At 44.5% G+C, this 23,041-nt stretch overlaps 1 protein-coding gene across 2 annotated transcripts in view; it reads left to right on the plus strand.

The window, feature by feature from the left end:
* Nucleotides 1-12,108: 12,108 nt before the first annotated feature.
* Nucleotides 12,109-23,041, plus strand: part of rnf13 (ring finger protein 13) — a 209,329-nt gene continuing 198,396 nt past the window's right edge. Inside the window, exon 1 of one of the 2 annotated variants that reach the window (XM_055645717.1) lies at nt 12,109-12,131. The gene's annotated coding sequence lies outside the window, so the exon portion shown is untranslated. The other variant, XM_055645718.1, reaches the window with a different exon arrangement.

The following is a 23,041-nucleotide window of genomic DNA, read 5'->3' on the forward strand; positions in this document are numbered from 1 at the left end:
AAAACCGTCTCATCCTCTCTGTTTTCACAGCATGACAGCGGAGGCGTTTGCCTGACCATAGCAGTTGGAACAGTCTGTTGATGGGGTGGTAGGGGTCCCCCATAATGTTGCTGGCTCTGCAACTTCTGATGTATAGTTCCTGCAGGAGGGCAAGTGTAGTTCCCACAGTGTGTTCGGCCAAACGCACTACTCTCTGCAGAGCCTTCTTGTCCTGGGCAGAGCAGTTCCCAAACCAGATTGTGATGTTACCGGACAAGATGCTTTCTACAGCCCCTTAGTAGAAGCACTGAAGGATCCTCAGAGAGACTCTGAATTTCCTCAGCTGCCTGAAGTGGTAAAGGCGCTGCCTTGCCTTACTCACCAGTGCGGCAGCATGTGATGTCCATGTCAGATCCTCTGTGATGTGGACTCCCAGGTATTTAAAGCAGCTCACCATGTCCACAGTAGCCCCATTTATCTCCAGTAGCGTATACGTCCTCGGATGTTATGCCCTTCTAAAGTCCACAATCAGCTCCTTAGTTTTATGACATTCAAGAGGAGGCTGTTGTCCTGACACCAGAGTGCCAGATCAGCCACCTCCTCCCAAAAGGCCTTCTCATTGTTATCGGAGATCAGGCCCACCACCAGAGTGTCATCAGCAAACTTGATTATAGTTGGAGCTGAACCTGGTCACACAGTCATGTGTGTACAGGGAGTACAGTAGGGGGCTGAGAACGCAATCCTGGGGCGATCCTGTGTTCAGGGTGAGGGTAGTTCGATGTATTTCCTCCCATCTTGACTACCTGGGGCCTGGCGGTGAAATAGTCCAGGACCCAGGTACACAGGGGAGTGTTAATCCCCAGTTCCAGCAGCTTCTCAGCAAGTCTGGTGGGGATTATCGTATTGAAAGCTGAACTGAAGTCAATGAACAGCATCCTCACATAGCCCCCCTTCTGGCTGTCAAGGTGAGAGAGAGCGGTGTGCAGAACCTGGGAGACCGCATCGTCCGTGGATCTGTTCGGACGTGATGCGAACCGTGGCGGGTCCATGTTGTGATGGAGGAAGGTGCAGATGTGGTTCTTGACCAGCCTCTCGAAGCATTTCATGACTACCGAGGTGAGGGCCACCGGTCGGTAGTCATTCAAACAAGCTGGAGAGGCATTCTTTGGTACAGGTACAATGATGGATCTTTTGAAGCAGGCAGGTTCCACGGCCTTGGCCAGGGAGAGGTTGAATATTGTGGTGAGCACTGGAACTAGCTGAGTAGCACAGGACTTAAGTAATCGACCAGATATACTATCTGGGTCTACAGCTTTCCTTGTGTTCACACGTGTCAGAGCCCTCCTCACGTCGTGCTCAGACAACGAGAATGTGTACACATCCCCAGCGGAGGACCTCCCTCCAGCCTCGCTAGCCAGGCTGGTGTTGTTGGTAGCCGGCGAGCTAGGGATGATGTTGCCCGCCTCGAATCTTGCATAGAAAGAGTTCAGGTCATCAGCTAGGGAGGTGCTGGCACTTCCGGTTGAGGGGGGGCTGCTCCGGTAGTTAGATATAGTCCTTAACCCCTGCCTTAACGTCTGGTGTCCTGCTGCTCCATCTGCAACTCCATCCTGTCCCTGTACCTCCTTTTTGCGTCCTTCACCGCCCTTTGCAGTCGGTAGGACCTTGTAGTCGTCCATATTTCCGGTTGCCAGGCCAGAGTTGTAAGCAGCGGTGCGAGCACTCAAGGCAACGCGAATGGACCTGTCCACCCAGGGTTTTTCATTCGGAAAGATGCTAACCCTTACCGTGGGGACGATGTTATCAGCTATTGTTGCAATGAAGTCCGTGACCGCTTCCGCGAACTCACTGACGTCACTGGTCGTGTATTTTATGTATTTTATTATGTTTTTATATGCAATGTATTTTTATGTAATGTCCCCTGTCTGGACCTTGAGTCCAAAATAAAGTTTATTATTATTATTATTATTATTATTATCCTTCACAGTGTAGATTGCTTCACTGATAAAATGATATTGCATTGAAATTCAGATTGATGGAATGGTGCCCAGTTAAAATGAATTGGAACTGTTGGGTTTGAGGTACAGAAGTGTGAAAACACACACCTCAAGATTCAGGGACAGTTTCTTCCCAGCTGTTATCAGGCAACTGAACCATCCTATCACCAACTAGAGAGCAGTCCTGATCTAACATCTACCTCATTGGAGACCCTCGGACTAAATTTTAATCGGACTTTAATGTAATTTCCGTTATCCTTTATCTGTACACTGTGGACGGCTTGATCATTATCATGTATAATCTTTCCGCTGTCTGGAGAGCATACAATAAAAAAGCTTTTCACTGTACCTCGGACACATGACAATAAACAAAACTAAATTATACTAATCTGTGCCAATGCTAACAAGAAAAACAGCAGTGACTTTCATTTAGCTTATGCCCTTAATTTTGTAATGTTAAATGCCAAGTTCTGTAGACGTACTTGTATATAAAATTATGAGAGACATAGAATAAACAGCCAGAACCTTTGTCCCAGTGTGGAAATGTTCAACATTAAAGGACATAGCTATAAGTGAAGGCGGGAAAGTTTAATGGAGAAGTACAGGGCAAGTTATATACCCAGGGAGTGGTGGGGGCCTGAAACACATTACCAGGGGTGGTGGGGGAGGCAGATACGATAGTGATATTTAGATAGGCCCATGGAAGTGTGGGGAATAGAGGGATATGGATCATGTACAGGCAAATAAGATCAGTTTAACGTGGCATCATGTTCGAAACAAACATTGTGGGCCGAAGGAACCATTCCCGTGCTGTACTGTTCTATGTTCTATTTCTACAAATCGTTCTTTCTAAATGAAACAGAATTTGAAGAAGGCTTCCGACCTGAAACTATGCCTGTCCATTACCTCCACAGATGCTGCCTGACCTGTCGAGTTCCTCCAACACTTTGTGTTTTGCTTCCAGCATCTGCAGTTACTTCTGTCCATCTTTCTTTCTTCCTTATTTATGTATTTTTCCTTTTTTTCCATTGTTGGCTGACATGTAAGGATATTTGGGAAATTAAAAGCGGCACGACATTTTTGTAAATGATGAAGGGTCTCCACCCCAAAACGTCAATTTTTCCTTTTCTCCAGAAATGCTGCCTGTTGAGTTACTTCAGCATTTGGTGTCCACCCTCATTAGGCAATATGTGACGACTCTGGGCCTGTGCTCGCTGCAGTTCAGAAGGATGAAGTGGCACATTGAAAATTGTCAAACAGTGAAAGTCCTGGACACAGTGGATGTGGCGAAGATGTTTCCACTAGTGGGAGAGTCTAGGTCCTGAGGGCACAGCCTCAGAATAAAAGGAAGTACCATTAGAAAGGAGATGAGGAGGAATTTATTTTGGCAGAGGGTGGTGAATCTTGGAATTCATTGCTATAGACGGCTGTGGAGACCGTCAGCGCCTGTTTTTAAAAAAGGAGATTGACAGGTTTGTGATTAATAAGGGTGTCAAAGATTATCGTGAGAAGACAGGAGAATGGGGTTGAAAGGGAAAGATAGATCAGCCATGATTGAATGGTGGGGTAGATTCGGTGGGTCTAATGGCCTAATTCTGCTTATGAACTTATGATCATTTGCTTCTGTTAGCATGTTAACCTGAAGACAACAAGTGGGAAACTACAACTTCTGGGCACGTCTGATTAAGGAACCTCAATTAAGAAGAATACATTTGGTGCTTCTTAGAGTTGATAGAGGATGTGCGACTTGCCAATTCTCTTTGGATAGTTGCCTGGAGATTACATAATTTAAGATTCAACGTTTGCAAGAGATGAATGAAGTTCATGACCAGCACTTACAATGTACGTTACACTGACATTTTACCGAAGGTTTTTGATAAATTAGTTACAAAGATAATAAAATCAAAGTCAAATGTAAAATATTCCTCAATGCAGAACATTGCATGTCTGACGGATATCATGTTAAAGAAAGTTAATTGTTATTACTCAGTTGGCATGTTCCCAATTCCAAAGCATGACCCCCAGTAGAATCAAGATAAAACAGCATACACATTCACAATCAGGCTTCATTATCTTTCAGACTCAGAATGACCTTGTTTTTCCTTTTCCATCTCTGCCAATATTTCTTGTGATTAATGTTAATAATTGTGTTGCTAGGGGCGCAACGGTAGAGTGGCTGCCCTACAGCGCCAGAGACCCAGGTTCGATCATGACCATGGGTGCTTCATAGATACATAGACAATAGGTGCAGGAGTAGGCCTTTCGGTCCTTCGAGCCAGCACCGCCATTCAATGTGATCATGGCTGATCATCCATAATCGGTACCCTGTTCCTGCCTTCTCCCCACATGCTGTCTGTATGGTGTTTGTACGTTCTCCCTGTGACCGCGCGGGTTTTCTCTCACACTCAAAAGACGTACAGGTTTGTAAGTTAATTAGCTTCTGTAAATTTGAAAATTGTCCCTAGGATGTAAGATAGTGTTAGTGTGATAACAAGTCGGCACAGACTCGATGGGCTGAAGGGCCTGTTTTCCACGCTGTATCTGTAAAAGTCTCCAAAGGTCAGTAAAATTAGAATTCCCCTCATTGTTCATAATTAAAATACAGGGACTTCCTCATTCGTTACAGAGAAAATCCTCATTCCGTGCCATCTACAGTCAACAGATTACTTTTGGATGACAGTTTGACAGTTTAGTTTTTTGTCATGTTTTTGAAAAACGTTTTTATTGCATGCTATCTTGTCAGCGAAAAGGCTACACATGATTTCAATCAATCTGTCCACAGTTTACCGATACAGGATACAGAGAATAAAGGGCATAATGATAGACACTATTGTTTTGTAGCCAAGTTGCACAAAATAAAGATCCACAAAATTATGGATTGAGATTATGGATCAATTTTTTGACTGCAACTAAAAAGATTATTTGACTAAACATTGACAATTCATTGACTATTCAAAATCAATTCTCCCTGCACATCACCCAACATTTCCAAAGGAGTATCCGTCTTCCTGACAAAATCGTCAAGTCACGTTTATTGTCAGATTCACAAGTACAGTGAGGTACAGGTATAATTAAAATCTTGCAGCAGCATCAGAGGCACATAGACTGAGACAACTCATAAAAACACAATACATTCCCCTCCATAATGTTTGGGACAAAGGCCCACCATTTACTTATTTGCCTCTGCACTCCACAATTTGTGATTTGTAATTGAAAAAAAGTCACATGTGGTTAAAGTTCACATTGTCAAATTTTATTAAATGCCATTTTTATACATTTTGGTTTCACCATGTAGAAATTACAGCGTGTTTATACATTGTTCCCCCATTTCAGGGCACCATAATGTTTGCGAGACATGGATTCACAGGTCTTTGTAATTGCTCAGGTGTGTTTAATTGCCTCCTTAATGTAGGTATAAGAGAGCTCAGTGCCTAGTCTTTCCTCCAGTCTTTCCATCGCCTTTGTAAACTTCCATTGTTCTTAATCAACTTGAGGACCAAAGTTGTGCTAATGAAAGTCAAAGAAGCCATTATGAGACTGAGAAACAAGAATAAAACTGTTAGAGATATCTGCCAAACCTTAAGCTTACTATAATCAACTGTTTGGAACATCATTAAGAAAGGGAGCACTGGCGAGCTTACTAATCGCAAAGGGACTGGCAGGCCAAGGAAGACCTCCACAGCTGATGACAGAATAATTCTCTCTATAATAAAGCAAAATTCCCAAACACTCTTCAAGAAACAGGTGTGGATTCGTCAATGACTACTGTCTGCAGAAGACTTCATGAACAGAAATACAGAGGCTACATTGCAAGATGCAAACCACTGGTTAGCCACAAAACTAGGATGGCCAGGTCACAGTTTTCCAAGAAATATTGAAAAGAGTAATGACAGTTTTGGAAAAAGATCCTGTGGACAGGTGAGACGAAGATTAACAAATCAGAGTGGTGGTAAGAGCAAAGTATGGAGGAGAGAAGGAACTGCCCAAGATCCAAAGCACACCACTTCATCTGCGAAACACACTGGTGGGGGTGTTATGGCAGGGCATGTATGGCTGCTGAAGGTACTGGCTCACTTATCTTCATTGATGATACAACTGCTGATGGTAGTAGCATTCTGAAGTGTACAAGTTCAAACAATTGCCTCAAAACTCATTGGCTGGCACTCCATTCTACAGCAAGCCAATGATCCCAAACATGCTGCTAAAGCAACAAATGAGTATTTCCAAGCTAAAAAATGGTCAATTCTTGAGTGACCAAGACAATCACCCGATCTGTACCCAATTGAGCATGCCTTTTATATGCAGAAGAGAAAATAGAAGGGGACCAGCCTCCAAAACAAGCATAAACTAAAGATGGCTGCAATGCAGGCCTGGCAGAGCATCAACAGAGGAGACACACAGCAACTGGCGATGTCCATGAATGGTAGACTTCAAGCAGTAATTGCATGCAAAGGATCTGCAACAAAATACTAAACATGACTACTTTCATTTACATGACATTGCTGTGTCCCAAGCATTACGGTGTCCTGAAATGGGGGGACTATGTATAAACACAGCTGTAATTTCTACATGGTGAAACCAAAATGTATAAAAATGGCCTTTATCAAAATCTGACAATGTGCACTTTAACCACATGTGATGTTTTCTATTACAAACCTCAAACTGTGGAGTACAGAGGCAAATAAATAAATGATGTGTCTGTGTCCCAAGCATTGTGGGGGGCACTGTATATAATCCATACATAAACTACGTGAAAATTCTGCAAGGCATTAAAAAAAGAAACTAAACACCATGCAGAAAACAAGACGTTGGTGCCAAACACAATCAGAATCAAGCCCATGGTAGTGCAAGAGATGGTCCATAGTGTTCCATTGCCGAGGTAGTTTCAAAAACCTGATAGTTGTAGGAAAATAGCTGTTCCTGAACAGTAAAATTACTTTAGAGATAATTAATAGGCTGTAAAATATTTTTGAATGTCTTGGGATAGTAAAAGATGATATGTAAAATGCATCGCCTTCCCTCTGTTCCCCCTCCACCATCATCTGATCCTCCACCTTCACCATGTTTCCCCCCCCTCCCTCACTCTGTTCACCTAACCCCACCCTCTGATTCCCCACCCCACTAAAGTTATTTGCACTTTATCAGTTTATTTATTCATGTGTTTTGTAGTCAATGCCTACTATGTTCTGTTGTGCCGAAGCAAAGCAAGAATTTCATTGTCCTATCGGGGACACATGACAATAAACTCACTTGACTTGACTCTCTATTTTCCCTCCCTCACCTTGTTCCCCCATCATTTGTTCTTGTCCGAAAAGCATATTTTGCATTTGCAATCAAAAGTAGCACAGTGGTGCAGTGGTAGTGTTGCTGCCTTACAGTGGCAGAAACCCGGGTTTGATCATGCCCCCGGGTGTTGGCTGCAGCGAGTTTGTACGTTCTCCCTGTGACCATGTGTGTTTTCTCCGTATGCTCGGGTTTCCTCCCACACTCCAAAGATGTACAGGTTTGTAGGTTACTTTGGCTTCTGTAATTGTAAATTGTCCCTTGTGTGTACGATAGTGCTAGTGCAGGGGGATTGCTGATTGCTGGAGCTTGGACTCGGTGGGCTGAAGGGCCTGTTTCCACGCTGTATTTCTAAAGTCTAAATCTTCAATTACCATGGTGAGAGTATTCTGTGTATGATGTGACTGCATTTCTGAGTTTAGTTTAGATTAGTTTATTATTGTCACGTCTGTAGAGGTACAGTGAAAAGCTTTTTGCTGAGTGCTATCCGATCTAGTTTAGTTTAGTTTAGAGATACAGCATGAAAACAGGCCCTTCGGCCCGTGTCCACATCGACCAGTGATCCCCGCATATTAACATTATCCTACACACACTCGGGACAATTTACATTTATACCAAGACAACTAATCCACAAACCTTTACGTCTTTGGAGTGTGGGAAGAAACCGAACATCTCGGAGAAAGCCCAAGCGGTCAAGGGGAGAACATACTAACTCCGTACAGACAGCATCCGTAGTTGGGATCGAACCCGGGTCTCTGGCTCTGTAATCGCTGTAAGGCACCAACTCTACCGCTGCGCCACTGTGCCGCTGTCAGTGAAGAGACTATACATGATTACAATCAAGCTGTCCACAATGCACAGATACAGTCTCTTTCCTGTTTGTTGGATGGGCATGTATTTACAGTGCAATTTCTGTCTGTAAATCCATGTATTTGATTCATTCTCTAAATAGCTTCTATAATCCGGTTATTTATGAGCCAAGCAAAACCCGGGTACAGATTGGTACGAGGGTTATCAAAACGTTTTTCCTTTCTTGTAATAGAAAATACGCCTTCAATCCTTCTAAAACCCACAATATTCTGTCTAGTACTGGAGGTGGGAACTGTGTCCTGCCATGTTCTGGCTCACTAAATGAAGTATAAATTAGGTACAGCATAGAAATACGCCCTTCAGCCCATCAAGTTCATTTCGACCATCGTTCATGCTAGTCCTATTTTATCCCATTTTCTCATCCACTCCCAACACATTAGGGGCAATTTACAGAGGTCAATTTACTTACAAACATGTGTCTTTGAGATGTAGGAGGAAACTGGCGCACCCAGAGGAATCTCACGTGGTCACAGTGAGAACGCGCAAACTCCAAACGGTCAGCACCCCAGGTCAGGATCGAACCCAGGTCTCTGGAGCTATGAGACACTGGCTCTGCCAGCTGTGCCACCCTTCTACATGAACAGTGCAATTGTGAAATTATTTAAAACTTCGACAGATATTTTTTCCATCTATTTCGGTATGACCAGGATTCATATTGGTATTGTCTGCAACAATTTGGTAAGTCCGTTACCCAATGGATGAGATGACATTCCTAACATATCAGGCCAAATATTTCACTTGTTAGTGACGTAAACTCTGTGACTTCTGTTTTCACCCCAGTTATTAACAGAAATGAATGCACCACAACAGGGTAGAGGTTCCATGCATCTCAGCAAAGTGAGATAAACAAAAGAACCTCTAAATCATGCTGCAGTTCTTCACTTTACAACAATGCCATATATACAGCAAATATTTGCCTTGGCTAGGACGACAAAGTGGCGCAGTTGTAATTTACAACAAAAACAGCTTTTGCAGTTCCTTGTTTCTACACTTTAGTTTCACATGTCATTGTGGATTTCTTGGTTCCCACATTATACCAATGATTTATTTCAGGAAATTAGTCATTTTGCAAAGTCACATTGTGTTTTACTGGGACATCTGACAGTCATGAGGGGTCAGAGATTGCAAGGCATTTTGACATTTCTTAAGACAAAGTTAGGTCACCCCCATCACGGACAAGATGCTCGTACGGTATTCGTGGCCGAGTGGTCATGGCAAATGTTTAAAAATCTATTGGGTTTCCCCATGCTGTTTGAATCCTGCTGACTGTGGGAACTGTGGCCTGCCTGAAGTAACCTGTGAATGTAATTTTGTGGCCAAACGCAAACTGGAGGAACATCACCTCATATTCGTCACAGATATTGTGAGCCGAAGGGCCTGTGATTGTGCTGTACTTTTCTATATTCTATATTTCGTTGGGGTAGTCTACAACCCAATGGTATGAATGTTCAATTCTCCATTTTCAGGTACACCACACCTTCTCTGTCCCTTTCTCTTTCCTCCATACCCACGCAGGTCCTCCTGATTCAAGGACAGTTTCTTCCTAGCTGTTTTCAGGCAATGGAATCGTTGTTCTGCCGAGTTACTCCAATATTTTGTGCCCATCTTGAGAGTATTAATTCTGCATCGAAGTACTGTGTCAAAATAATGCAAATTGCACTCATCGGCGACAAAAATGCCTTTTATTTAAAAATAAAAGATTTTAATGGTGGAATGAGCAGAAACTCTCCTATTGTGCAATCCAATCTGTTACTCACTTTGGAGCACATTTTGTAAAGGATAAATGCTGCAACGTGAACATATTTCTAATATACTTTGCAATCTGCAGGTGAAAGAGTAATTAATTATATGAATAATATCAAGGCTCATGAAGACCCAGCTGGTAGGCCCGGCTCATCTGCTACGGTCTCCGGAGATACGACGGAACCCGCCCAAAAGCTCACCAGGTTAATTCCCGGGATGGCAGGACAGTCATGTGTTGATAGAATGGAGCGGCTAGGCTTGTATACTCTGGAATTTAGAAGGATGAGAGGTGATCTTATTGAAACATATAAGATAATTAAGGGTTTGGACATGCAAGAGGCAGGAAACATGTTCATAATGCTGGGGGAGTCCAGAACCATGGGCCACAGTTTAAGAATAAGAGGTAAGCCATTTAGAAAGGAGATGAGGACACACTTTTTCACACGGAGAGTTGTGAGTCTGTGGAATTCTCTGCCTCAGAGGGTGGTGAATGCTGGTTCTCTGGATGCTTTCAAAAGAGAGCTAGACAGAGCTCTTAAAGAAAGCGGAGTCAGGGGATATGGGGAGTAGGCAGGAACGGGGTACTGGTTGTGGATGATCAGCCATGATCTCATTGATTGGTGGTGCTGGCTGGAGGAGCTGAATGGCCTACTCCTGCACCTATTGTCTATTGGAAAGTGTCCGAAGGCTCGGCGGGCCCAGTAACCTGACCAAAGGCTTGTCGGACAGTGTGACTGAAAGGGAGCTGAAAAAATTGGATGCGAAGAGCAAGGGTCAGTAGGAGGATGAACTGGGGTAATGCCTGAAGACTTTTCTGTTTGCCGCTTCCTTTCAGTAAACAATACAATTTATTAATTACCTATATTGCACTGTAACTTCTATTCCTGGTTTTATTCAATTTTAAATATTTTATTTGATTGCTTTTAATTTAGTAATTATTTTATCTGAATAATCTAATAATCGTTTTACATCTAAATGTCATTTCATATGTGTTTCTTTCCAATGCTTATAATGTTTTATGTAAAGCACTTTGAATTACCTTGTTGTTGAAAGGTGCTATACAAATAAACTTGCCTTGCCTTCAAGGTTGGCTGTAGGTGGTGGCCTTGGGACACAAAGAAGAATGGGAGAATAGAGGGACATCAGTTGATGGGAACTCCAGTACATCAAGCGTGTGGGCAGACCGAAATTTGACTAATGGCCCCATAATGGTGGCGTCTGCATGTGTAAGTATATGGGAATAGAATTTCACTGTACAGGTGCATATGTGACAAATAAAGCACCATTGACTATAGGGATGTTGCGCGACCCGTACTGTTGCCACGCAACGGCGTCTGGAGCACATACTGTGGCTGCCAGTACAACCGACCCTTCATCTGTCCCAGTATCTGGACTCCACACTCGCGGACCCCGGGCCGTCTCTTCCCGCTGTTGGGGGGGGGGGGGGGGTCAGTGACTCTGCCGGTGCAGCGCGGATCGTGACTCTGGGTGAGCGGAGGGACCAGACTGCCCACAACTCTGCTGCAGCTGACGGGGACGTTGCCGGGTTTTGTCCCCGTGTGTCCGCTGCCCCGCTCCACCCGGCCCTGTGTGTGTGGGCGTTGCCGACCCACAGCGTGTGAGAGTGCGGCCGCACAGATAGCGACGGGGCGGAGGGCGGCAGTAGCCGGGCGGCGCTGACGTCCCGAGGGATGCGCTCCTTTGGCCGCTTACACCTTGCTCGGGTTCAGAGCATAGATACCAGAGCATTTGGTTCAGAACGCTCAGTCACCCTCCACAATTATTTACTGCGCAAAAATGGACAATTTCGGAGTTTTTAACAGGTTAGAAAGTTGTCCCAGGAGACTGGGCGTGGTCTGGAGCCCCGGCCAATCGGATCCTGCATTACAAAACAATCTAGAGAATGGGCGGGGTCATGACGCTCCGCCAATCGGAGTTGACGTTACAAAACAAACACAGTGGGATGGGCGGGACTAATCCGTTAGCGTCAGGACGGGGGCGGTGACTGCGGGCCGGAGGCCCACGTGACTGGCTGCTGGATGGCACACGTGACTGGCTGTCGGACGGCCCACGTGACTGGCGTCCGGGCGGCCCACGTGATCGGCGGCCGGGCCGGGCCGGGCGGGGCCAACAGACAAAGCGGGCCCAAGGCCGCGAGGGAGGTGGGGCAGGCGCGCGGTGACTGGCGGCCGGGCCGAGCGACGGGCGGATCGGCCAATGGCGTGGAGGAGGGGGCGGAACCATGCCCGGGTCTGGCGGGTGAGTGGCAGGCGCGGCGCTGGCGGGGCGGGGCCGGAGCCCGAGTCGCCTCCTCTCTCCCCTCCCCCCCCTCATATGGTCTGCGGTGGCGTCTGTTTATCACTAACGCCTCCGCTGTGTACCCACGGGTTCGTCTGACAGGTAAGCGACGGTGTGAGCGCCCACTGCCCGTGACAGTGGCGGCGGTTCCTCCCTTCTGGAGGCGCTGCTGGGGGCCTATCCCACTCCTCTGACTCTTCCCTTGCTCCCCACCCCCCTCCTCTCCCCCAGCCCTTCCCCCTCCTCTCCTCCCCTCCCCTCCTCCTCTCCCATCCCCTCCCCTCCTCCTCTCCCATCCCCTCCTCCTCTATTCCCTTCCCCTCCTCCCACCCCCCCTCCCACCCCCCCTCCCACCCCATCCCCTCCTCCCATCCCCCCTCATCTCCCCCGCCCCCTCCCTTCCTCTCCTCCCATCCCTTCCTCTCCTCCCATCCCCTCCTCCCCCCCACCCCATTCTATCCCCATCCCTTCCTCTCCCCCCCCCCCTCCTCTTCCCCCCCATCCCTCCCCCCCATCCCTCCCCTCCCCCCCCCCCATCCCTCCTCTTCCCCCATCCCTCCTCTTCCCCCATCCCCCTCCTCTCCCCATCCCCTCCTCTCCCATCTCCCTCCTCCCCTCCATCCCCTCGCGCTCCCCCATCCCCTCGCTCCCCTCACCTACCCCCCTTCCCCTTTCCTTCCCCTTTCCTTCCCCTTTCCTTCCCCTCCTCTCCCCCATCCCTCCTTCAATCGTTCATTCTTGCACTATTTCTTAACTCTCCTGAATAAATAGAGGATAAATCTGGTGATTGACTGTGACCTCTGACTGGTCAATCTTTCCTCCAATTTCCTTATCTACTTGGTGATATGCTTGATCCTGGCATCAGTGAGATGACACACCCTGGAATCTTATATGCAATTACAAAACATGTCCCTGCCTTTCTAAACTATCAAATCTCCAGGAAGAATCACTCTATAACTGTTCTCCTTCTATAGAAACAAGGAACTGAAGATACTTGTTTACAAAAGAGGACAAAAAGTGCTAGAGTAGCTCAGCGGGTCAGGTAGCTTCTCAGGAGAGCAGGGCTAGGTGACGTTTTGGGTCGGGAAGGTCCTGACCTGAAATGTCACCCATCGATGTGCTTCAGAGTTGCTGCCTGACCCGCTGAGTTACTCCAGCACTTTGTCTCTGCTCTCTTTCTGTCTCGCAATCATTCAATTCCACTGAAGACATAAGCTTGTGGTTAAATTATTGGACTAGCAACTAAAGATTTGTGTCACTGATACATAAATAAGAGTGGAAGTCTCATGGAACTGGAAATTATTAATACGAGTAACTAAGTAAATCTGGAATTTAAAAATATTGCCCAGCTCATTAGTTCATAAGTAAAAGGAGCAGAATTAGGCAATTCGGCCTATCAAGTTTACTCTGCCACTCAATCATGGCTGATCTATCTTTCCCTCTCAACCCTATTCTCTATGCCTTCTCCCCATAAACCTTGACACCCTTACTAATCAAGAATCTGTCAATATGCACCATAAATATTCCCAATGACAGCCTCCACAGCTGTCTGTGGCAAGGAATTCCACATTCACCTCCCTCAAACTAAAGAAATTCCTTCTTGTCTCCTTTCTAAAGATATGTCCTTTTATTCTGAGGCTATGACCTTTGTTCATAGATTCTCCCACCAGTGGAAACATCCTCTCCATGTTCAGTCTATCCAGGCCTTTCACTATTCAGCAAATTTCAATGAGGTGTCCCCTCATCCTTCTAAAGTCCAATTAGTGTAGGCAGGCCCAGTGATGCCCAGCTGATGCCACTTCCTGTATATCTAGTTGTCCAAGACATGGGTGCATCCTGGAGTTCCCACATAGCATAGGATGCACATTTCAGAGGCCTGATTTGCTCTGCTGCTCTATTTATTAGATTGATTCACTAAGTGGAAATGTAATGCTGCAATAGCATCTCTATCCTCTGCACTGCGCCATCAACAGTTAATCCCCGCCACCCTCCCCAAAATATCCAATATTTCATCCTCTGTCAATGCAATAGTCTGTGCACTGGAGTCCATGTTATCTATCTACAGTGTGCTTTAGTAAAACCCTGCTGAGTGTAAGTACCTAGTAACGAGTTCTAGCTGGCTACCTAATTAGCTGTGCAACTTCATAACAAGCAGCTGACTTACCACAGACTAATAATGTGAAAGAAGCAAATTACCGTCAATGTCAAATGCCAACTGCAAAATGTAATTAAATTCTAGAATGAGAATTCATCCCCTGAAACCACCCCCCAACGGACCAAAAGTCTTTAGTTTATTTTGTACAGTAATTGTCCACAGTGGACTGCATGTGTTTGCAAAACCTATCAGTTGGGTAACAGATGTTTCTTGACTCTTATCAAGAAGGTGTATGAGTGTGAAGTCAACGCAATTTAAAATGTGGATTGAAACTGAACACTATATTACCTATATCTGCTGTGGTGAATTACAAATCATCGTGTGATGCACATGTTGAACATTTAAGACCAGAAATATTGTGGTGTCAGTCACGTCCTTTTATTCTAACGGACCTGATATCCAATGAAGCATGTGTATTGGCTGCAACGTGTGAGGAAAAGTGAGCCAATTTATAAGCAACAAGATCCCATAATAATGAGGTTAATGACCAGATTCATTTTTTTCTGGATTTTAGATTGTAGTTGTGGCTGCAGATTTCAGTTTTAAGAGGTCGTATGTATATTCGTATCTGCCACGTGTCACCTTTGCCTGGCAACCATCATTATAGTTCTTGAACCTGCACAACCCTAATCTTACCTTGATAACGGAACACTGTGGTCCTCCCCTCCACATCCATTGTTTGTATTTTTTCAAATTATTTTTTTGCACCTCTGTTTTAAGTGAAAGGTAAGGACCAGAGGAACTCGATCCGTGTTCCATCTGAGGGGATGGGTCTACAGCCTGTCTCCATTGACAAAGATCGAGGTGTCATGAAAAGGGGAGAGAGGTGTCGGAGATAGTCCAAGTGAATAAGAGGGCCAGGTGGAAGTTTGTGGTAAAGTTAATAAAATCAAGTGAGTTCTGCACGGGTGCAGGAACAATGCAATCATCCATGTAGTGGAGAATGAGTTGGGGGATGGTGCCTGTAATGAGTTAAGTCAACACACATTAAGATACAACACATATTTATTAAGTCTACATACAGCAAGGATCTGCAGTCATCACATCTACGAGCTGTTATTCATTTCTAACTAGCGTAAGCAGGTTCTTGATAATATATAGTAGGCAGAGTCACTACTAACAAACACTATAATTGGCTAGTATGAAATAGCTAATGTACATCTATCCTTCTAGAAACAAAAGAAGCGTAGGTGGCGAAGCAATATAGGAGGGATATTAATAATACATTTTCAAAACTACATAAAATCGGCATTTCTAATGGGTGGCCTGCAAACAATTGTTCCATAGTGCGATGGAAAACTTCGCTGGTGGAGTTGATGCCAAAGGGCATTCTCAGAAATTTGTATCGGCCAAAGGGGGTGCCGAAGGTAGTGAGGTTAGACGAGTCTGGGTCCAGTGGAACCTGCCAAAACGAGCTTTGGGCGTCCAGAACCGAGAATACTGCTACATTGCCTATCTGGGCAGCAACTTCTTCTGTCATTTGCATTGGGTAATGCGGGCGTTTAATGGCAGTGTTAAGGTCTCTGGTGTTGATAAATATACGGATCTCATCCTTGTTTTTCTTTGTTGCAACCACCATGGTGGAAACCCAGTCAGACGGGTCAGTAACTTCAGCAATAACACCCATGGAGACCATGCGCTTGAGTTCAGTGTGCATTCGGTCGCGCATGGCATGCGGAACACGATGTGGCACTCTGACCACAGGAGTAACTTTGGGATCGACAGCAATGTGGTATTTGATAGGCAGTTTGCCAAGCTTGTCATTAAACAGTTCTTTGTATTGAGAGAGTAGCTGTTGTGTGGGCCTGTCAGTGAGACAGAGTTTATGGACCGCGCGACCAGGCCTAGATCGTGACATGCATTGATACCGAGTAAAGTCTCTGAATCTCCCTTAACAATATAAAACCGTAAAGTATGGGTCTGTTTTTGTCGATGGTGCACTTTAAATCAGCTTGTCCAAGTGGGTGCAGTACTTCTTCCCCGTAAGCCCGAAGCGTTGCGGAGGCCTTGTCAACATGTTCAGCATTACGGATTTTTTTAACCTCTCTTAATGACATGACGTTGCATTTGGCGCCAGTATCTATCTTCGCGATCAAAGGCCTGTTATTCACAAAGATGGTTACCTCGGGGTCAAATTGCTTGTTAGACAATGGGAGGAGAGAGTGGATGGCAGAACTGGTATCTGTATTCTTTGAGAGTGGTGCGGGGGATTGCGCGTCAGGCTCTTGGAGGACGTTATCAGTAAACTCGTGTTGAAGCAGGTGCAGGCTTGTCCTTGAAGCTACAGGAGGCACATCTCCGAGCTGCTATTCATTTCTAACTAGCGTAACCAGGCTCTTGATAATATGAAGTACATAGTAGGCGGAATCACTACTAACAAACACTATAATTGGCTAGTATGAAATAGCCAATCTACAATGCCAGTTTATTTTTTGGAACATGGACTGTTCAACGTAACCAACAAGAAAGAGGAATTGCTGAACCAGTGCCTTTAACTTAAAGAAAGCGAGAGGAGTCCAAAGAGAAGTAGTTGAAGGTGAGGCCAAATTTAGTTTGGTTTAGAGATGCAGTGTGGAAACGGGTCCTTCGACGAGGGACAATTTACGGGTCCTTCGACGAGGGACAATTTACGGAAGCCAATTAACCCACAAACTTGCATTCTTGGGAGGAAACCGGAAGAACGTACAAACTCTGTATAGACAGCACCCTTAGTCAGGATCAAACCCAGATCTCTGGCATTGTAAGGCAGCAACTCTACTACTGTGCACCCTCCTGTTCTGCCATTCAGATATGAGTGTTGATAGATGGGAACTAATTGGATCTTTGCCTTTCACCCCACCAGCCTTCGCATCCAACACATTCTCCAAAATTACCCGCATCTTCTAAGCGAACCCATTTCCAGTCACATCTTCCCATCCCCATGCCTTTCCTCCTTCTGAATGGACTGCTCCATCTGCAATTCCTTGTTTCACTCATCCCTTTTTATCCAAACCACCCCCTCCCCAGGTCCGTTCCCCTGCAACTGCAGGAGATGTAACACTTGCCCCTATACCTCCTCCCTCGCATCCATCCAGAAACTCCAACAGTCTTTCAGGTGAGATAGAGGTTTGAATGCACCTATAACCTCATCTACTGCATTTGGTGTTCCCAATATCGCCTCCTTTACACTTATGAGACCAAGTGTAGACTAGGCCACCTTTTTGCTGACCACTTGCAAACTCTCGGTTGCTAACCATTTTAACTACCTTCTCATTCCTATACTGACCTGTCTGTCCTGGGCCTGCACCATTGCCATAGTGAAGTCACAGGCAAACTGTGGGAATGCACCTCATATTCCGCTCGGGTTCTTACGTCTCTGAGAAGTGGAACAACCCTGGAGCACCCTAATGTTGCAGGTATTATTGCAACGTTTAGTAGGTACTATCGCAACGTTCAAGAAATATTTTAAAAAGATACATGGATAGGATAGGATCAGAGGGATATGGGCCAAACGCGGGCAGGTGGGACCAGTGTAAATAGGGCATGCTGGTCCTTGTGCGCAAGTTGGGCTGAATGACCAGTTTCCACGCTTACTCCCTAAACTAAACCTAATGATATGACCATTGAATTCACACATTTTAGGTAATTAACCTAAAACAAGCCCCCCATCCGCCCCACCTGGATTCACATCCATTTCTCATCTTCTCCCTTCACCAACCCCTTCCACCTGAGTCAAGTGAAAATGAAGAGCAGAAGGAAACAAACGTTAGTTTAAAAAAAAAACTCCCAACAAATCCTCCAGACCAGATGATCTACATCCCAAAGGTATCTATTGAGAGAGTAACACTTAGATAATCATCTTCTAAAATTATATAGTTTCTAGAGTTGTTTCTGTGGATTGGAGGTAACAATTTTTTAACAGGGGAATAAATGAGGAACTTCTGACCTGTTAGAGTGCTGCAATCGCAGGGAAAATGCCAGTAGTTGCAACAAAGGAAGTGATAAGACTGCCTTTTTTAAATTTAAAAAAAGCAAGATTGAGTAAAGTTTGAGAAAAATCATGTTTGACTAATCTGCTTTTGTTTTTTGAAGATGTGACATAACATGAGTAGATGTGGTGCTTTTGGATTTCTGTGAAGGCTTTTGATACAGTGCCATAAGGTGGTTGGTCAACATGTTAAATCACACAGAACTAGCTTGTTCCATTTGTATGAACATTGACTTCTCTAACTTCAAATAGCGCTTGCTTTCCCTCTCTCTCCATCCCCTCACCCTTCCAAGTTCTCCCACCAGTCTAACTGTCTCAGACTACATTCTATCTCTGTCCCGCCCACTCCCCTGACATCAATCTGAAGAAGGGTCTCGACCCAAAATGTCACCCATTCCTTCTCTCCAGAGATGTTGCCTGTCCCGCGGAGTTACTCCAGCATTTTGTGTCTACCTTTTATTTTATACATGGTATGAGTGTTGATGTTTCAAAGAATATGGGTGTGCTTGGAAACATGACTGAAATCCCACATGCAGCAAAGGATTAGGAAGGCAAATATGCTTTTATTCTCACAATAAAAGCTTATTGGCTTTCATTGTGAGAATATTTGAATACAGAATAGAGGAAGTCTTGCTGTGGTTTTGTAAAGCCTTGGTGAGATTATGCATAGCTTTGGTCTCCTTAACAAAGAAAGAATGTATTTACCATAGAGGGAGTGCAGGAGAGATTTATAGACTGGTTCTAGGCATGGGAGAGCAAACATCTACTCCAGAAAAACTCGGCAGTTCAGCAGAATCTGTGGAGGAAAACGATGCAAGGCAACATTGTGGGCTTTGTCCAGCTGAGTTTTTGTTTTTTATTCTTTGTTCCAAATTCCACCATCTGCAGTTTCTTGTTATCTTTGTATGAGGAGGGATTGAGTAGACTAGGACTGTATTCTCTGGAGTTTAGATGAATGAAAAATAATCTAATTGAAACTCTCATAATTCTTGCAGGGCTTGACAGGCTGGATGCAAAGAGAATGTTTCCCTTGGCTGAGGAAACAGACCCTCGAACAGTAGGGTGCAGGAACAGGCTCTTTGGCCTACCATGTCTGTGCTGACGATGCCAATCTAAACTAGTCCCATCTGCTTGCCCATGTTCCTTTTTTCCCCTTCCTGTTCATGTGCCTCTTGTATCTGCTTCTGCTTCTACCACTTCCTTCCAGTAGGGAGTTCCAGCAACCGATCGCTCTCTATGGGTGGGGGGGGGGGGGGGGTTGGTTTAACTGAGGTACAGTAAAACGCTTATTTTACATGTTATCCAGTCAAATAATATTATACGTGAATAAATCAAGCCATACACAAGTACAACTGTTAGTGCAAAGGGAAAAATACCAGAGTACACAATGAAATGTTATAATGTTATAGCATATCAGTTACAGAGAAAAGGTGCTAGGTTTGCAATGAGGTAGGTTGGAAGATCAAGAATACACCTCAGTTTCAGTAGTATAAAGTATGGAAGAAGTTGCTCCTAGGGAAGTGGGAACTTGTCTTGCATATCACCTTTAAACATTGCCGTCCTTACCATCCCAAGCTGAGAAAACAACTCTGACTGCCTACCCTATCCAGTCATAATTTTATATACTTCGATCAGGTTGCTGCTCGGCCTCTGATGCTCCAGCAAAAACAATCCATGTTTGTCAAATCTCTTATAGTTAATATCCTCCAATCCTGGGTAACATCCTAGTATACCTCTTCTGCATCCTTTCGAAGCTTCCACATTCTTTATAGAGAGTGGTGACCAGAATTACACTCAATAGTCCATGTGCAGCATGCTAAAGTTTTGTACAGCTGCAGCGTGAATTACAGACTTTGTGCTCAACCAATGAAGGCAAGTCTGCTGTCGGTTTTTACCACCCTTTTCAATTATGTTGTCTCTCTTAAGGTGCTATGGGCTTGCATCCCAACATCCATCTGTACATCCACACTACCAGTGGATGTAGTGTACCTGGACTTTCAGAAAGCATTTGATAAGGTCCCACATAGGAGATTATTAGGCAAAATTAGGGCACATGGTATTGGGGATAGAGTGCTGACATGGATAAAAAAAATTGGTTGGCATACAGGAAACAGAGTAGGGATTAACGGGTCCCTTTCAGAATGGCAGGCAGTGACTAGTGGGGTACCGCAAGGCTCGGTGCTGGGACCACAGCTATTTACAATATACATCAATTATTTGGATGAAGGGATTAGCAAAATTGCAGATGAGACAAAGCTGGGTGGCAGTGTGAACTGTGAGGAGAATGCTATGATAATGCAGGGCGACTTGGACAGGTTGGGGGAGTGGGCAGATGCATGGCAGATGAAGTTTAATGTGGATAAATGTGAGGTTATTCACTTTGGTATAAAAAACAGGAGGGCAGTTTACTATCTAAATGGTGTCAGGTTGGGAAAAGGAGAAGTACAACGGGATCTGGGGATCCTTGTTCATCAGTCTATAAAAGTAAGCATGCAGGTAGGGGTGGGAGAGTGCAACCTTCATGTGGTCCACCCTGTTTCAACGAATGCAATCAACCTGGCATGCACAATCAAATAAGATCAAATAGAACAAGTTGTCCTACAACTTTAGGCTATACACGCCATACGCAAGAAGAAGAAGAAAAAGGAGAAGCATGCAGGTACATCGGGCAATGAAGAATGCGAATGGCACGTTGGCCTTTTTTAACAAGAGGAGTAGAGTATAGCAGCAAAGAGATCCTTCTGCAGTTGTACAGGGCCCTAGTGAGTCCACGCCTGGACTATTATGTGCAGTTTTGGCCCCCTAAATTGAGGAAGGCCATTCTTGCTATTGAGGGAGTGCATATGTTTATAATAAACGTATAAGATTATTAATGGTTTGGACACACTAGAGGCACCCGATGTTGGGGGAATCCAGAACCAGGGGCCACAGTTTAAGAATAAGGGGTAAGCCATGTAGAACGTAGATGAGGAAACACTTTTTCACACAGTCTGTGGAATTCTCTGCCTCATAGGGCGGTGAAGGCCTGTTCTTTGGGTACTTTCAAGAGAGAACTAGATAGGGCTCTTAAAGATAGCGGAGTCAGGGGATATGGGGAGAAGGCAGGAACGGGGTACTGATTGTGGATGATCAGCTATGATCACAATGAATGGTGGTGCTGGCTCGAAGGGCCGAATGGTCTACTCCTGTACCTATTGTCTATTGTCTAAACTACTCCCATTTGGCCCATACACCACTTAAACCTTTCCTATGCATGTACCTGTCTAAATATATTTTAAATGTACCTTTTCCAACTGCTTCTGTTAGGATGTAGTTTTGGATATCTATATATTCACATAGACAGAGGGGGGGGGGGGGGGGGGGGGGGGGGAAGGGAGGGTACATTGCATTACAACAGAACAGAACTAACATCTAACCATTTAAGCAAATAGCTGCAGCAGGATTCAATTTCAAAAATACTATACATTGATTTTATGAGCTTGAATATAAGAACGCTCAGTAGACCATGAAAAATCTGGTAATATATTCTCAAAACCTTATGCAGCTTCCATCAGGGTGTCTACATACATATGGAAGATGCAATCAGGGTTCCTCACTGTATTAAATAGGAACCAAAGGGGTAAAATAAATTTCAGTGTACAAATTTGGCTTCAACTTGACTGAAAGTAGGTTTAAAAAGTCCATAATAAATGCTTGCCAGCTTTGTTTTGAGCAATTGTGGTTTGCTAATCAATAAAGTTCTGTTTGGAACCACATAAAGAATTGATGCAAGGCTGTACCATAACAATTAGTTCAAAGGCAAATACTAAAGAGTATTAAAGTAAAAATATGCCAGTGCGCAACTTCCCTGAACAGAAATGGTTTCAAGTTAGTGAGGCAGAAATTGATTCATGATTTACTTTGTCACAAAATACAAAACAACAACCATGTAGTTTACTGTATGTTAATTGACCTGCATTAATAAGGTAAATCTAGCGTAAAAAAGTATCTTAAAATATTTGATAGTTATATGAGAGAGTGAGAGTTGTTGGTGGTAACTGAGAGAAAGATTAGAGCGAGCAAAGACTTGAAAGAATTCTGAAGGGAGAAGAGAGGAGATGGTTACTGTACTGTACACTGCACAATGACAATAAAGTTTGAATCTGAGAATGTAGGAGAAATGTCTGGAGAAGGAAGTTGGTCAGTTGAAGATGGCATCATTTTCATGGCAAAGGGATTGCTGCACAAAAGCTAGGACAGACAATTATGGGGAATGCAGAAAAGGTAGTCGGTTGCAGGAGTTGAAGTTGAATAAAAGATAGCCATATTGATCGGTTAGTGGGGTAAAATGACCAAAAAGGATTTGGTACATATCTATAGAAGAAGCAAATTGGATCAAAATGGACAATAGGAGGGCAAGGAACATAGAACTGTACACCACGGGCCCTTCATCCCGTAATGTGTGAACATGATGCCTCTTCTGCCTTACAGATCCATATCCCTCCATTCACTGCACTTCCATGTACGTATCTAAAAGCCTCTTAAATGGAACTATCATTTCTGCCTCCACCACCATTCTTGCCAATGTATTCCAGGCACCCACTAGGTGCATACAAAAACTTTCTTCAAACATCTCCATTGAACATTCCCCCTCTCATTTATAGCTATACCCTCCAGTGTTGGACATTTCCACCCTTGGAAAAAGGTTCTGACTGTACCCTATGGACAGTGGCGTAGGGTGGGTTTTGAACGCCCGGGGCAGTTTAAAGT

The sequence above is a fragment of the Leucoraja erinacea genome, chromosome 14 (assembly GCF_028641065.1).
Source record: "Leucoraja erinacea ecotype New England chromosome 14, Leri_hhj_1, whole genome shotgun sequence".
NCBI classification, from domain to species: Eukaryota; Metazoa; Chordata; class Chondrichthyes; order Rajiformes; family Rajidae; genus Leucoraja; species Leucoraja erinaceus.